The 17,926-nt window shown below is 44.6% G+C and overlaps 1 long non-coding RNA gene across 1 annotated transcript; it reads left to right on the forward strand.

Moving 5' to 3' along the window:
- The first annotated feature begins 6,208 nt into the window (after positions 1–6,208).
- LOC124665669 lies at positions 6,209–7,942 on the forward strand. Its single transcript, XR_006990656.1, has 4 exons — positions 6,209–6,405; positions 6,512–7,017; positions 7,136–7,293; positions 7,769–7,942. It is a non-coding gene; the product is annotated as an uncharacterized LOC124665669 (long non-coding RNA).
- The last annotated feature ends 9,984 nt before the right edge of the window (positions 7,943–17,926 follow it).

Below are 17,926 nucleotides of genomic sequence, written 5' to 3' on the forward strand. Positions count from 1 at the left end.
GGTGAGCTCCATCTCGGTGATCTTCGGCCGGAGCGTGAACTAATTCGACATGGGTTCACTGCGTGCGTGCATGCATGGGCGAAGCGCCATGCGAGACAGGATCGGAGGAACGCGCGCCTCCTTAGAATAGATTGATGGATTAGCTGTCGCACGCGCTACTGGTGCTATTGGGTTAGCTGCTTAATTTGCTGACGGAATGGATGATACTATATGCGCTGTAAATCTTGTTTAACATCTTAATCAAAGGTTACCACTTTGTAGTTTCAAAAAAAAAAAGGTTACCACTTTGTAGAGGATGTGCATATCAGTGTTTGGGAGGTTGGCTTTTCAGCTCTTCCCATTTCAAGTTGAGGGATCGTTGATTTGCAGGATTCTGAAAAGGCAGGAACATGAAATACGTTGGGTTGCACTGTCACGCACGTTTCGATCCTTACAAGATTTCATATCCACCAAAAAGTTTGTTGATTTCATCACATGAGAAATAAAATGATTATTTTTTTCTCAAAATAAATAACATGATATATCTATAGTAGTAGTGAATAGTACATGGTAAAGATACATAAGCTCTCTCCGGCGACTATAAAATAAAGAGATTTCTATTTTCGTGCCCTCCGTTCCTTAGTTGTGCTCAGTTTTCCCCAGCTCCTTAGTTTTTTCCTCAGTTTTCCCCAAGTGCTTGTTTGAAACCATCACAGATGTTGTAACGGCCGGTTGCCCGACGGTTGACCGTTATCTTCTGACTAGTGGGGCCACGTAGAGCCCGCAAAGACACGTCAGACCATCCATCTTTGTTTGACCGTAAGCATCGTTGTATCCCTGACCAAAACACGCACGAGTGGGGCTTCGGTATATCGAATGACAAGTGGGCCATGGCGCTGATTCAAGGGGCAATACACGGGTAGGAATAGATTTTTAAACGGAGCTCTACAGTGATGGCACGGAGGAGGTGGCCTGCGGGGTGCCGAGATGAGATCGACGTCCACAAAGAACTGCATGAGGCGAGACCAGACGCATTAGATAGATATGAACTAGACGCGTTTAACCATGCAAAGAAGAGAAGAAATGGTCGACGACATCGACGAATACCTCAAAACTTTGACTGACCGTGTCCGACACGAACGCGAGCAATGTAGAGAAAACTAGTGTCTCTCCTTTCTGTTGTGTATAGATGGGTGCTAGAAGAGTGTGGTGGCGAAGGGAAAGACCTCGCGGTGGTCTGTGGCGTCCAGCATAGCAGGGCGGCGTGGCCGTGCCCACATCGGCGTGGATGCATGTTCGGCATTGGCATCAGCATGTACGTTCGGCATTGGCCTCGGCGGTATCTCTGGTGTGTCAGTGATCGAATGAGGGGACGGGATTGAGGGTGCATCCCGACGGTGACCTAGCAGTGGCGTCGAGCATAGCCGTTCTGACCATGCCGATATCGGCATCGGCAAAGTTTGGAGGTTGTGGTGCTCGAATCAAGGAGGGATTTGTTTCTTGTACGCCAAAAGTGATTTGAAACAAGTTTCGTGTTGAAGGTTAGGTAACGAAAGTTTGTAACTAAGCCCAAAATTATACTAGCGCCATGGTGAGGTTCTTTTTGATAGAGCTATACGGTTGGGCAAACTTTTTGACACTTTTTAGATAGGGTTCCTTGTTTTACACGTATGGCATCATGTATGGCAAATTTGGGATCATTTGGAGATGTTCGAAAAAATCACTTTGCTTAAACGCATGCCGTTTCGTCTCACTGAAACCAACTTTTCTAACAAGGTGATTTATTCTACCTCCTCTAAATGACCTCAAATTTCATACAACTGATCTTCTATACATAGATAGATAGATTGTTTCGTTTTAATATTTTTTGAACTTTTTATTTCCCTTTATAATATCCAATTGATTTTCAGGTCAAAACCTCGAAAAACAGCATCATGTATGGCATCATTTTCGCCATAAATTTCAAATTTTGTGAAACTTTCCCTTTTAGATATTCCTTGTTATTATTCCCTTATAGATATGGCATAATGTATGCCAAATTTGGTTAGGTCTCACTGAAACCAGCTTTTGTAACAAGTTAGGCTACCGTGAATAGTAATGGCTACAAGAAATCGGTGATGGTCTATCATTTTTTGCGTGAAAAGTAATGGATACAATAAATCGGTGATGGTTTATCATTTTTTGCGTGAAAAAATTAATGGCTACAACAAATCGGTGATGGTTTATCATTTGAGATTTTCGTGAAAATTAATGGCTACAACAAATCGGTGACGGTTTATTATTTTTTGCGTGAAAATTTATGGCTACAACAAATCGGTGATGGTTTATCATTTTTTGCGTGAAAAGTAATGCCTAAAAGAGTTCATAATTTTTAGCGCGTGAAAATAAATACGTAAAACCGCCCTTTAGCATACTTAGAGAGTGGAAGGTAACCGCCGACAGAGAGAGAGAGAGGGGTTATCCCGCCCGTTAGATCATACGATCAACGGTCGGCGGGCACGATCCGCGTGACATGGGCTAGACCAATCAGGGCAATGTTGCACGTGTGAGAGAATTTGTGGAGGGAGAGGGCAAACCGAGTAGTATCAAGAAACCAAGGGCACCTATGTAATAAACAGACTAAGGGATTCAAATATGAGATTTAAAAAATGGAAAATGCGTGTTTTGTACAATAAAACCCATCTTGACCTATCTCAAACTATTTGCAATACAAATATACATGAGTGTGAGAATTGTGGCCTCATTTAGACAAAGTATGTTTTGGGGAAAGCTGTTTTGGGAAGGGCTTATTGTGGAAAACCATGCACCTTCATAGCTACTAGGTGATTTGAGAAGGCCTTTGAGAAGTGGCAATTTGTGGTAAAACTTGATTTATCTATGACTTATCTATGTTTTGAGAACTGGCAATTTGTGGTAAAGACTCCAGGAGTATGTGCCACTATTTTTTGGAATTTTTTGCACATTAAATAACTCATTTAACTAGTTAATCACATTTGTTGACTATCTGTTGACCAGCTACTTGAGGGTAAAACTGAGCATATTGCACTAGCCAGTATTAGCACTCAAGGGGAAAACTGAGCACACAAAAAATGCTAGTATAATGCTCGAGGTTATACCGAGTATATCTAAATTTCCAGGGTTAGACTCGAGGACGCGTGTTGCGGTGCAGAAATGAAAGACGTGCAATTGTTGACGCGTAGACGCCGGTCGCGGTACAGAAGTCGAAGACGTGCAATCGTGGACGCGTGGCGCATTGCAGAAGTCCAAGGCGTGCAGACGTGCAGCGGTGGACGTGTAGGACGCGGGCCGCATTAACCACCCCTTGCCTTTATAGACGCCTCCTCCCACTATCTCTGTCACTCTCACTCGCCTACGCAACGCCGCCTCTCTCACGTCCCATCATCTTCTCCAAAGCAAAAAACCCTCTCCCACTCCCTCTCCTCTGCCGGCGAGATGGACAAGGAGAATGCCAATCCCATCATCCACGGCGCCGTCGGCTCCAAGCGCGACGCCTCCCTCTTTGATGCCGTCCCCTCAACGGACGTCGCCGCCGCCTCCGCCGGTGCATCGGAGGCTGCTGCCGCCGGTCGCGGTCAGATCCCGCCGGGATGGGACCCCTACGAGCCGGTGCCGTACGTCCCGCCCCCGAACCGCTACGACACCTCCATAGAGGACCCATGGAACGAGGTAACTACGGTTTGCTTCCTTTTTTGTTCCCCATTCCTTTTTGAACCCTATTTGTGCTCGGTGTAGATGGATCTGTGGATGGATGAGTATTGGGCTAATATTTGCGCCGATTTTATTCCATTTTGCTTTGATCCCTCCTTGATTTCGTTTAAGATTTGGGGTTCGGCCGTTCGGTTAATTTATGCAAGTAATAATGGGATCTCAATCGGTTAATTTATGCAAGTAATCATAGGATCTCAATCAGTTATTTTATGCACGAATCAAAAGATATCAACCGTTTAATTTTGCAAATAATCCGGGATGTGTTCAAGTTCGGATCCGGAATCTGTTTCTTTGCCTATGATGAATCGGTGGGCACAGATTTTTACAGGGAGGGTTCAGCGAACCATTTATGTGTACAAATCTGTTGTGCATGAGCTTTGGTTCGCTTACACCGTCCCTGTAGACATATAATCGTGTCCACTCTAACTGAGGCTGCCTCTGTTTTTCCTAACTTTGTTATCATGCACGTTTGCAACTCATTCACTAATAAATTCCCGTTTGATATGGATCGGCTGTCCGGCGGCGACGTCGGCGACGACGACGAGCACCATGATGTCAAGACTCGCCGGTGTGCTGCGGAGGCCGCAAGTCGGCCGTACGTCTCCTACCTCTACGTCGCCAAGGGTGTCTACAGGTGCCCCTTCTGCACTAGGAGGCTCGGCGGCACTGACTTCACCTGCGTCCTCACGCATGCCGAGAACATCGGCCACACCAACCCCAAGGTCGGCGCGTCGGTGAACCCCAACTCCTTCCGCGCCAAGCACTTGGCGCTCGGCATGCACCTCCGCAGCATCCAGAGGGTGGAGATCTCCGCCGGGCGCATGCCTCCGCTCAAGCCCAAGGCTCCCAAGGGGAGCAACAAGTGGAGGCAGAGGCGAGATGGGGTAGGCGGAGTCTCGGACGTGTGCTTGCTGCTGCCTCCTCCATTTTGTTGTTGGGATCCATTTGTTGTTAGCTAGGGATCCCTCGTTGTTATGTTGTTAGTATGATGGTGATGTACCGCTGTGAAGAACCTCGAACCCTACTATGTTTGGCTGCTTGAATGCGGCTTATTATCTATATTATCTATCCCTATTCTACTATATGACCTTGTGAATTTATCGTACATTCCCTGTAGATTTTCTTCTAGATTTAACTACATACATACGGACCAGATGGAGTACTAGATTGGGCTCCCTACTAGATTTGCTGCCATATTGGGCAAACAACGAGGACCAAAAGGCACAAATAATAATTGAAGAAAGACAGAAATGCAAGCTTCTCTAGATTTGATACTAATTAGGTGAAAAAAGGCAGAGAGAAGGAGGCGGAAAAGGTACTCTTAAAAGGAAAATGCCAATGGCCGAGAGAGACAAAACCTAGCTCCTCGCTCACGTGCAACCAAACGCTATCTCGTCCCGTCCCACGCGGTCCCTTTCTACCAGCCCCACGCGACGCGGGCCCACACGACGCGGCCCCACACGTCAGCACGGAGCGGTCAACTTAACGGGAATCCTGCCGTCTGAGCTGCCTTCTGCGGGTTTCAAACAAGCACTTGGAGAAAACTGAGGAAAAACTAAGGAGCTGGGGAAAAGTGAGCACAACTAAGGAACCGAGGGCACGAAAATAGAAATCCCTAAAATAAAATCTAAGAGAAGCGATCAAATCTTCGAGATCTTCAAACTCTTTCTTCTTTCATGAAAAAAATCACATACCTGTAAGCACCAACGAAAGTTCACCCATAATTTTAATTTAAGTCACAATGCCAAGGCAACATACACGCGCGCAACCATTGAAATAATCAACCAACATCTCGAATTGCCTTGTCGACGCCGCATGGAAGGCGATTACAAGAACCACCATTGTCGAAGCCATAGCATCCATGAAAAAAGTGGAAAGGATAATCATCCTATTGACAACATGGATACAAATTTCAAAATCGATCTAGCTAAGCAAGATCCAGGAGACCGTACCTATAGAACTTTAAACTTTCAACACCACCATTAACGTTGGGAATGAGATCTCGTTGTCGAACAAAGGGCCGAAGATCACTTATTGTAGACGATGCAATGCTCATTGACGCGGAGACGAAAAAGAAAATGGCTACCGAAACCATAACCTAATTGAGAACAAGCAAATGCGTATGCCTTTGCCCTATCTCACAGCACTCCACGATAGCCGCATTCCTCGTTTTGGTTCGCTGAAGTTTGCCTCGTTGCTTGATTCGTCCGGCGCACGCTGGTTTGCTCAACGCTGATTTGCTTGATCTAAGCAACACCGCAAGTCCTTCACCCTCTTTGCACTGTCAATGGACCATAGCTTCTTCTGGACCGCCCTGTCATTGTCCAGGTGTGTCGCGATATTTTGTACATTGTGCATTTTGTGGCAGAGAGGTGGGTGGAGCAGGCTGCAGCGTACAGACTGACCGTCCTCGCAGTAGCAGATGCATAGAGCCCCACGCCTGTCCCATTTTCCTTGCCACTCCTCTTCTCGTTCCTCGTTTCTTTCTAGCCTACTTTTGTAGGCGACTGCGTCGCTCAGCTCGCCGGCGACGATTTTCTCCACAAGTGCGTGTTTGTGGATTGGAGATGACGCGCATACCTGAGATTATGAGGACGCGGTGGTCAAGAAGGAGTTGGACCTTGCAAACGTCGGTGAGCTGTGGTTTTATCGAATAGGACTTAGCCGGCGACGGGAAGTGACCACCTAGGAGCAGAGGTAACCACTGTTGTCGTGCAGCGTTGGCGCGTTGCTAATCTCTCTTCCGTTTTCGTCATCGCAGATCCGCGCGTCGCTAATCTCTCTCCCATTTTCGTCATCGCAGATCCAACGTCGCCTTTGTCTCACTCTCACACCTAGGATTCGTCAACAAAGGAAGGACTGCGCCGTCCATTGGCGAGGAGCAGACGATGAACGCCGCGGTAGCCTCTTCCAGCGCAATGGCCTCTTCCCTCCCTTCTGCTCAAATTAAGAGGGGGGAAGGGGACGTTGGCAAATTAGAGCCTGACAGAAGGTTCGTTAGCGTCGTGCTTGTCATCTCGTCGAGCCCCTCCTTCAGTGCTTGATCAAATCACGCGGGTTTGCGAGCTGCTCGACGGAATTCGCCACAGGAGTAGGAAGTGGAAAGAAGAAAAGGATCAGAAGAAGCCATCGACGGGGGACGGGGGAGAGGTTTGATGTAGACGGGGAGGACGACGCAATGGCAGTGGATGAGGGGAGGGGATGTGCCTGTATGCGTGCGCCGCAGAGCGTGGCGGCCGACCATCACGGGCGGAGCCGCTGCAGCCTCTCTTCTCCTCTTCTCGAAGAGGAACTGAGATTAGACTAGAGGTACTGCTCATTTACCCCATGGCACTTCATTTTCTTGTAGCTGTAGCGAGGATTTGCTATGACTAACAGTCGATCCGTTATGAAAATCTAGCTTATCTTTCTAATTTCATTTTTTCAGCTACTCCCGCTGTTGTTACCTCCTTACTCTTGATGATTACACCTTGATTAAAGACTGATCACCCGATAATAGGATGATGCTCTGTTTTCCTCTTAATCTTTCAGTCCGTTCCAACTGTGAGCTCTCACATAAACGAGTAGATTCTTCTTTCCAATCAGGTAATTTATGGCATTCAATCTTGTGTGCACAGCTATCTCACTGCACATGATTGACATTCATGTAGATGGTTTTTAATCATTTCTGAAGATACTCTTATTCCTTGTTGTAGCGAAGATATTCTTATTCCTTGGCCAATTAAGGTTTCATCTACTACTGTGAGAGTGCGAGTAGAAGCAATCTATGACTGCATTGTAAATATTGATGCTGCTTCATTGGTGGCTCATGTCCATTGGTAAATTAGGGTATTGTGATGTTGGAACACTTGCCGAGACTAAAGAGTAATACTTGCTATGATGCATGAAGCCCCTCTTCTTTGCGTACTCGGTGTCATCTGGATTGTCCCAAATATACATATTTTTGCTAGACCTAAATGCTACTCTATAATTTGTTTCTGCTAGATTTCATCGGTATTTCTGATAGAGGTACAGTCCTTATGCATTGTATTTTCTTACTAAAAAATTCATCTTTTTATAGATGGATCAGTGTCACTTCGGGTTCATCAGGCTGATCGTGCTCATCTATCATCCGCTCTTTGTTGCTGAGCTTGAAATATACTCAACATGATACACGTCAGCTGCCTCCAGTTCAAGAATTACAAGATGCAAGAAGAACTGAAATCATGCTTCGAGCAAACTTTGATCAATGATGTAGTGCTTAGCATTTACACGCTGCAGCTGAAACAAAAGAGTGCTGGAACGGAGAACAACTTCACCTCATGTTCACACTGTCAGGTAATTAAGTGATAACTTGATCAATTGGTTATATCTCTTTCAAGGCCGTGCCTCTGAATAGTTGGTATAACTAAATAGTAATGATGTATTTTTATATGCAGCTAGCTTTAGTAGAAATATCTGAAGGTTCTGTGATAATTTTGTCATCCTTTGCAAGCTACAAAATGAAGCAGATGATATTGAATATTTCGGAGAAGCTGCTGCATTGGCTATTTGACTAGGTACAGAACAAGTGCCAGTAGCTTACTTTTGTCATTTAGCAGCCATAGAAGATCAGTTCTGGTTTTCTCTAAGAATGCATTAGTAGGTACTGTCTATTTAATACCTTTGAAATCATGAATTCATATAGCTGCCTCTAAGTTCCCTTATATCCCTAGAGTAGCACGGACTCGAAATGGAGATCATGAGAAAATTTTACAAAGTCCACACAGAAAATGTATTGTTAAGTTGCTAAATACAAAATAATTGCAGGTAATTCGTCTTTAAGCATTTAATCAGCCACCTCGAAAAAACATTTAATCAGTTAGTGTATGGGAAAAATATTGAAGTGCCATTTCATATGACAGCTGTTAGAATTGGGGCTATCATCGGAAGTATTACTCAGGACTATACATTGAAGGACTATTACTCAGGCTTGATAAGGATATTTTAATATTTGCCAAAGTATATGTGTATGAAAACAAAGTATTATATTCCAGTCTATCTTTCTGTCTACTTAACCTGATTAATAGTCCTTCAATGTATTATGGCAATGATCTAGATGTTTAACTCGTTTAATTGTGGTAACTATACATTGTATAATGTTGGGCCAAATGAGTTGATTTCAGCCTTGGAAGTAAATACTCAATACTTTTGCAATCGGCTTTGTGGCGCCTTCATTCTTGGATGTTGCTGGCAAGGATTGGAAATCTTGTCCTCCTGAGAAACGGAAGAATGGCAGGCACATCCTCTTTTGAGGATTTGATGGGCAATCAAAAGAAGGGAACCTACTTTTTAATACTCTTGGGCAAGACACACTCTCTAAGATTACCCCTATTACATCGTCTTAGCTTCCAGAAGGCGACCAAATATTGTCTGGCATTACTATTTCTTTTATGATTTTGTGAAAATATGTCTTTTTGTGTCATTTGCGGATTGTTTGATAATTCTTGGTCTCATGTAGTGTTGGAACTCACTGACATTGTACCAGTTTTTTTTTTAATCTTCGCCCTGTCTCTACTTAGTTGCTTGATGTGAATTTTGCGATGATCACTCCACGTGTAAGGTCTTTTTGAAGGATTATTTGTCTATGACCCTTCCAGAACTGTTTTGGATGGACATGGCACCATAAATCAGTGAACCTAAAGAAGATCGAAATGGGTTTCATTCGCTGAAATCTTAAAGTTATCGTATATGCCTCTATCTCTATGGTTAATATATAGTCTAGCTTGCCTTATGCTTGCTTTGTTATTGAGTGTCGGGATTTGGTCGGACAATACTCGCGGGGAGGCGTCCCAAGTCATATGATTGGATTGCACCTGATCAGTGAGGAGGCGCCCCATGGGGCGCCCCAACCACTAGTATCTTTAAAACACTACTTTCATTGAAAACCCGACTCGTACATCGGGTTCTTCACCCCTCCGATGTCGGTGAGGCCAGCGGGAGGAGAGTCAACTGACTTATAGAAGAGGAAGAGAAAGAGGTGGAGGAAAAAAAAGATCCATTGTAAGTTGTTTGAGTCGATATTTTGATTATTTAGAAAACATAGCGCAAAAAATTCTTAGAAAAAACTCCAAAAGAATTCGATCTACAAATCAAACAATTACCACATGAAGATTAAGCAGTTGAATCCTCCAAAACTTATGGGAAATTCTTTGAATTAAAAAGTTTATGAGAGTGAGAATTTGATCTGTAGAGAAGTATTGAAGATTGCACAGCATCAATAGGGCCGGCTGCTCATGTATATATAGGAGGACACATGTACAATTACAGGTACAACCCTGACAAAACACGGGGACCTATACCTAGTACAATATGTTACTCAACACCCCCCGCAGTCGAAGGGTCGGCACCGACACATAGACTAGAGCGAAACTCAGGAAAAGTCGTTGATGGCAATCCCTTCGTCATGATATCGGCAAACTGCTGAGACGTCGGTGCGTGAAGAACTCGAACGCGACCGAGGGCAACTTGCTCACGAACAAAGTGGATGTCCAACTCGATGTGCTTGGTGCGCCGATGATGAACGGGGTTGGTGGAGAGGTAGACGGCCGACACGTTGTCGCATAAGACCACCGTAGCCTTGTCAACGGGACAAGAGAGCTCGGACAGAAGCGAAGCCATGTGCACTCAGCCACAACGTTGGCCACAGCGCGGTACTCGGCCTCAACACTGGAGCGAGACACGGTGGGTTGCCTCTTGGAGGACCAAGAGACGAGCGACGAGCCGAAGTAGACGCAGTATCCGCTGGTGGAGCGTCGCGTGTCCGGGCAGCCCGCCCAGTCCGCGTCCGAGTAGGTAACGAGGTCGGTCGACGTCGAGGGCGAAGCATGCAACGACAAGCCATAGCCCATGGTGCCACAAACGTAGCGGAGAATCCGCTTCACCGCGGCCCAATGGGCATCCCGAGGGGCATGCATATGCAAGCACACCTGCTGCACAGCGTACTGGAGCTCCGGACGTGTCAACGTCAAGTACTGGAGGGCACCGACGATGGAGCGGTAGAACGGCGTGTCGGAGGCCAGCGACCCATCACTGGCTGAGAGCTTTGCCTTCGTGTCGACAGGAGTCGGGGCAGGATTGCAGTTAAGCATCCCTGCACGCTCGAGGAGCTCGTGGGCATATTTCCGTTGATGAAGGAAGAACCCGTCGGCACGCCGGACAACCTCGATGCCGAGGAAGTAGTGGAGCGGTCCGAGATCCTTCAACGCGAACTCAGCGCGAAGACTGTCGGTGAGCTGTCGAAGAAGACCAGCGGTGGAAGCCGTCAAGATGATGTTGTCGACGTAGAGCAGCAGGTAGGCCATGTCGTTGCCGGTCCGGTAGACGAACAACGACGCATCGGAACGCGTGGAGCGGAAACCAAGCTGATGCAGGAAGCCGACGATGCGCTCGTACCAGGCGCGGGGCGCCTGCTTCAGTCCATACAAGGACCGAGAGAGCAAACACACGTCATCAGGGCGCTCGGCGTCGACGAAGCCGATGGGCTGCTGGCAGTACACCTGCTCCGACAGATGGCCATGAAGGAAGGCGTTCGAGACGTCCATCTGATGCACCGGCCACGCGCGAGAGACGGCAAGGTGCAACACCGTGCGGATCGTGCCCGGTTTGACAACCGGGGCGAACGTATCCGTGAAGTCGACACCGGCGCGTTGCCGAAAGCCGCGCACGACCCAGCGCGCCTTGTAGCGCTCGAGAGTACCATCGGAGCCAAGCTTGTGCTTGAAGACCCATTTGCCGGTGATGATGATGGCGCGAGGGGGCCGGGGAACCAACTCCCAGGTCCGGTTACGCTGCAGCGCATCGTACTCCTCCTGCATGGCAGCGCGCCAATGCGGGTCGCGCAAGGCGGCGCGAGCCGAGGTGGGCACCGGTGTTAGGGCGGAGGTGGACGCGTCAGCAGGTGCCGGTCCGGTCGAGGAGCCGGTTGGACCGTCCTGGTGGCCGGGTGGGCCGGCCGGTGGTCCGGTTGGACCGGGCGGCCGACCGGGCGAGGGGGCGGAGGCCCCTGGACACCACTCCGGTTGGCACCGGTATGAGGGCCGGTTTTGACCGGGCCGGCCGGTTGTATGCCCGGTTCGACCGGGTGCTGGGCCGGCCAGGCCGGTCGTGGGTCCGGTTGGACCGGCCGGGTGACCGGGTGCTGGGTTGGGGTGGAGGCCGGCGGCGCCCGGGGTGGGGAGGGCAGCGGCTAGGGCTAGGGGTGGGGTGGACCCGACGGCGCCCAAGGAGGGGCGGCGGCTAGGGCTAGGGAGGGGAGGGGCCGGTGGCGCCCAAGGGGAAGGGGGCGGAGGCTAGGTCAGGGCCGGAGGGCCTCTGATACCATGTAGAGAAGTATTGGAGATTGCACAGCACCAATAGGGTCGGCTGCTCATGTATATATAAGAGGACACATGTACAATTACAGGTACAACCCTGACAAAACACGGGGACCTATACCTAGGACAATATGTTACTCAACATGATCGACTACCTTATCATGTATGGTTGTATCATGTGCTTATTAAAAGTAACCACATGACAGATAAGTGTTTCTTTCTTCCATTCTTTCCTCAAAATTGGGTATTCTGACAATTCACTCTACTTTATGTCTTTATGAATTGCAAGTTCAACTACTGAGGTACTGTAAATGAAGATCGACTAGTAGCCCTTAATGAGGTTCCGCAATAAAGTTTCAGTTATCGAAATGGAGACAACACCCTTTCATCATGTTGCCAGGAGCTGATCTCCGGATAAGCAGTCCCAAGCCAAGCAGCTTGTCCATCTCCTTGAGATTTTAACTCTCTTGATCTGAGTATCTGATATTGAAACAAACTCAATTAACGATTAACGTATCCAGGTAGTTTTATGTGGGTTTATTCATAAGTGAAATGTATTAGAAACTACCATAAATAATAGAATGTTTAACATTGCAAAAGGCTTCATAGCAACAGAAGACACACCAATATTACCAATACCTCTTTTCATAAAGATTAATTTCAGGAACAATAATATATATATCTACCATCATTCGTCAAGTCACCATACAAAAATAATAACTGAGGACATAAAATATCCAATTCTTAGGAATGGAAAGAGCTTTTTAGGCTAAAACATGTAGAAGTTAGTAAGCACTGTCTCCAACACCCAATGCCCAACACTCAGTCAACAATACTGATCATCTATGCAATAATGCAAAGTACTTTTTTTCATACATCTTGAATATGTCCGTAATCATTTCTTACAAAGCCTATGCCGTGAGCAATTTTGAAGGCAACTCTTCGGACACAGGTTGCAGATATTCAAAGAGATGGATGGACATTATCAACATCTCATCTTAGGGGAGGAAGATGCATGTGACCAACTCGTCAATCTTACCTTGTCTTGTATACACTAATATTAGGAACACAAAACATATACCATGGCATTCAGTTAAACACTAGCACAAAATCCATTGGGTGCTAAAACCCCTCCTCCGACGGGCTAGTCGCCCTTCATCTCAACCTTATCGGAAATGACTTCCATCCACCTACAGGCGGCCAGCCCGCCGGCGCTGAAGGACCCCTCTGAAACGGCCTTTAGGTAGGCGCCCGTGATGGTGAGGTCCTGTGGGGGGAGATGAAATCTCTGAAAGACACTTACCTGGTGTTTGTCAGAACGGCGCGGAATCTCCAGCGTGTTTTGGAAGGTTTCCAGCAATTGTTCTAGCCTGTCAAAATATGATTTAGAGTTCCGGCATAGATATTTGGATGAATCCTCATAGTCGCTTTATAATCAGCCATCACAATTGTCCAGAGGTTCCGTGGTGTCCTGCGGTGCGCTTCTGAAAGTACTGCATCTTGATTATAGCCGTTTCATCTAGAATACCAGTGCAGCCCCTAGATCCACACCTAGCAGCCCGAGCTGTTGAGAAAGCACATCGTACATATATTGATAAAATACACTAGTCGCTATATATGAAACAAGAGAAAGATATGGGCAACACTCAGAAGTTATAATTCAAAAGATTTGTCAACGAATCCAATAAGTATTGCATACCAACAATTTTAAGTTCAAAGCTATCTTTTGAACAACCAGGCCCGAGATTTCGAGGGCCCAGAGCGAAACGACAAACCGGGGCCCCTTAATTTATAGAAACATACAAAATAATATTCAATGTAGGAAATATTTTAAGAGTAAGTATCTCAAAAAAATACTGATGCCAAAAATTAAATAAATATTTTGTTAAATGTCTTCTCTATACCGAGATGCAAACTTAGTGTTGATGGTATAATAATATCATTTTTATTGTTTATCACATCGACTTGGAATTATGTTGTCGGTGACTCAGCCTCTCGGCAGGACCGCGTGAGAGTCCTCGGTCGACTCCAGAAAATAGCTGGACTCTACATCAACACACATGAGATGGAAAGGTAGAATCGTACCTAGACGCTTAACGATGTAATTATTTTTCATTCCTTCAGCTAATATTTGAATTGGAACTCTAAATTATCTGTATACAGCCGAGCCGCCTTTTTTTGCGAAAAGAGCTGAACTTTGTCTATGTCTGCCTCTAATAATGAATGTAATGTGTATTGAGCGACATACCATCATCACCAACTCTCATTTAATAGTAAAGACTTGTAGCGCCCTATCTTTTAATATAGATAAGACACACGTGTTACACGCTATTCCCGGGATCATTGATAGCACATATATTAAAAAATATAGTATTCATTGCAATAGTATCAAATCACTACATTATTGATCCAAATGATAAGTACTAAAATATTACAACTTTCTTAGTCGCCTAGACTAGCTCAAATAAATAGTTCAAAGCAAACACAACAGAAAGTAAATCATCAATGTGCCTTCATCATCTTCATGTGTCACAGGTAGACATGTTGGAATGTAGACTCGAGATCCTATCAATTACTCCTCCTCGAAATAACCTGCCGTTTGAATATGCAATCCCATGAAGGATCAATACAATGATATGCTGGCAAATGACACTTGTATGATGACTTTTGTGAAAAGACTAACTACATGATATTTGGCTTGTGGAGTCTTGGGCTAATTGCATAAAGGCAATTTTATCCTATGTTTTTCAAACAAAGAATTTTGTAATTCTTGAAAAAAAATCTTGAAAAGGGCCTCATGGGTTGACAGCCATGAGGTTTGAAAAGATCACATGGATTGACAGCCATGTGAACCTAAGAAAAAATTTCTACACAAATTTTATTTCATTCAGAAAAGGTGAGGACATTCGTCCGTACATTCACTGTCTAGGAGCTTAAATTGTCCATAACCAGGGGACATGACTAAGATCTTAGTTTTTAACTCTCGAGAGATTGTGCACTTTCACCTTAAGACCCATTCTACCCAGAGAGAAGAATGAAAAAATATCTTTCAGAAGGAGAATTCAACCACACCAGCTAGACCCGTTCCCCTTTGGCCACATCTGAATGTCTGGCAACATGTTGAAGCCTCATAGCCTAATTAATCCTGGCAGAGCCCATAATGATATAAGGCTGCATTGGAAGCTATCTAAACTTGGAAGACATAATAATTTCTTTGTTCCTGGGTGGTTAACCACAAGTGAACCGTCAGGTGAAAACCACCACACAATACTGGGTTGACAGTCAGGTATGTGGTCCTGAGTAGCCACTCAACTTAAGTGAACCCTCATGTGAAAACCACCACACAATCCTGGGTTGATAGCCAGGTATGTGGTCCTGAGTAGCCACTCAACTTGACACCACCTTTCAATTTTATTCCACCCAGGTGTTTCATTACGCTTGTTAATTTTTAATTTTTCAAACATCAACAACCAAAGTAATGAAACAACATTGGCATTTGATATTGCGAAGCAAGATAAAAATCCTAGCACATGTTTGAGGGTAGCTACACACTACTAGGATTGCTAAGCATAGCATATACTTTACTTTTGAAATCAAAATCCTATCATGCATACTACTCAAAGCTCTAATGCATAGTATAAAATAAAGTGGGATTTGAATGTCACTTGCCTTTTTGGTAGTCAAAATAAGTTCACTTCTCTCAATCAAAACACGTGCCTCTCCGTACAAACTATAAGATAAAAAAGATAGCACAATATAAACACACATTCCAATCACAACAAAATCAAGAAAGGCAAACAACAAGTTTTTATTCATTGTATTTTAGTCATCGGATAAAGAAGATATGGCATGAGACATGGCTTGCAAGATACGGCTTTTTGGGAGATGGAATGGCCAAGTCAAATACTTAGAAAGAAATAAATATTATCTAAGCCAAATGCTTATAAGGAAAAGGTTGACAAGGAACTATGGTCAAGAGTTGTTTGCTACACAAGAATGGGTAGTTGGAATGATCCATGTGATAAAATCACATGAGTCTTAAATGGCTCAGCTCAAAATATTATTTAGTAGAGTGTGACAACACTTAGTAAGATAGTATGAGTTACACATATGCTTGGGTATGAACTAATGATATATGGAATTACTCAAATTACTCATTTGTAAGTTGAATAATTTCATTTAGGTTAATGGTCTAATTGAGGTTGGTTAGGCATGATAGATATTGGGATTGGGTTCAAGTATCCTAATGTATAACAAGGGTTCAACACATGGGATATTTGGTAGGGTTTCTCGACCTCACCGGAGTAAGGTGAAAGTCTAAAATAGGACATGTCACACTTTACTCAAAAAATCTCAATTGTTATTTGAATACTAGGATAATATGGTTTGGTCATATGTGTTCATGGAACATGATGAATGTGTTTAACTAATTTTGATAGATGGGCTTGTCTAAAGGCTTCACCTTTGCAAGGATGAATCTTGTTTAGAAAAATTAAAGAAATGCATCTATAATTAAAATACTCAAATCCTCATGTTTGAATTTGAATAATTTCAAAAAAGATTTGAAGTAGCTTGGGAATTGGTGTTACTGGTTTGCTAAAATTATTTTTAACCAATGGCAAAAGGAATCATTTTAAAAATGATTTAAGAATTTTATTTCATGTCGCAAATACTCAAATTCTCATATTTGAATTTGAATATTTGCAAATTGTTTCAAATATTGTTGGGCAGTGATGCTATTGGATAGAGGACATTGACATGATCCATTTGCAAAATGAATCATTTCATTTAGATTTCTAGAATTTGGATTAGGTCAAAATGACTCAAATTATGATATTCAAATTTGAATATTTTGAAACTTTATCAAAAGTAAAATTTTATTTCATAATTGTGTTCTAATCATTTTTCTGAATCCAGGGCTATCTTATTTGCTAATTTTGGACGTGTAATTGTTTTGCTATAACTTTTACATGATTAAACATTTCCGTTGTCTTCTAATAAATTCGTCCAAAAAGTTGTCGGATAAAGTTTCTCAGATAGAAATTTTTTTCACGAAAGTTGTAGATAATTTAATTACGAATCAAACGCAAGAAGAATCATCTAAAACGAACTGCAGAATGTGTAGTTCTGAATTTTTGAAGTTCTAGACATGTACAGAATTGATCGATCGATCGGAATCAATCATGTCGTGATGGTGAAATAAAATACGTGACAAGTCATGGTTTGGTTCAGATAGTCTAGGTTGTACTGTACATTACAGATTGTTTGCTTGTTAGAGAGAGAGGATAAGGGAGGAAGATGAAAATAGCACCTGCATCTCATACGAGAATATATACCGTACGAGAATCAGCTAGTCGCAGACTCGCACAGATATGGGCGTCGCGATGGTTAGTTCTTCCGCGACGTTCGTGAGATGCAGGGCTAGGCTTCAGAGTTCATACCCCTCTCGGCTCGGCAGGGTATACTTCTTCCTTTGTGCGCTCAGGTAAGCTTCAGATGACTGGCGAAAATCAGCGGCAACAGGTACGGACGGTATGGAAATCAACTCGGTTGTCGATGTGAAGGATCTTACGCTGCACAATCAAATGATGTTTCTATCAGAATAGTTGCTCCTAGTCTAGAGAAGATGAAAGGAAAAAAGAAACAGGACCTTAGTGCCTTTGTACTCGGCAGAATCGACAATGGCGTCGCCACGGCCGGCGGAGCGGCGGCGCGACCAACAACGTCTATTTGACGCACGGGAATGTCCAGGAGGTAGGCCACGTTGAGAAGGGCTTACTGCAGCGAGAAAATGTCGAGGTGGTCATCGTGGAAGACGGGATCTCATGATGAACTCGCAAATTAGGAGGATGTTGGTATGGTCGGTGTAGGGCTGTACAAAGCTC

Source organism: Lolium rigidum, chromosome 6, assembly GCF_022539505.1.
Source record: "Lolium rigidum isolate FL_2022 chromosome 6, APGP_CSIRO_Lrig_0.1, whole genome shotgun sequence".
In the NCBI taxonomy this organism is placed as follows: Eukaryota; Viridiplantae; Streptophyta; class Magnoliopsida; order Poales; family Poaceae; genus Lolium; species Lolium rigidum.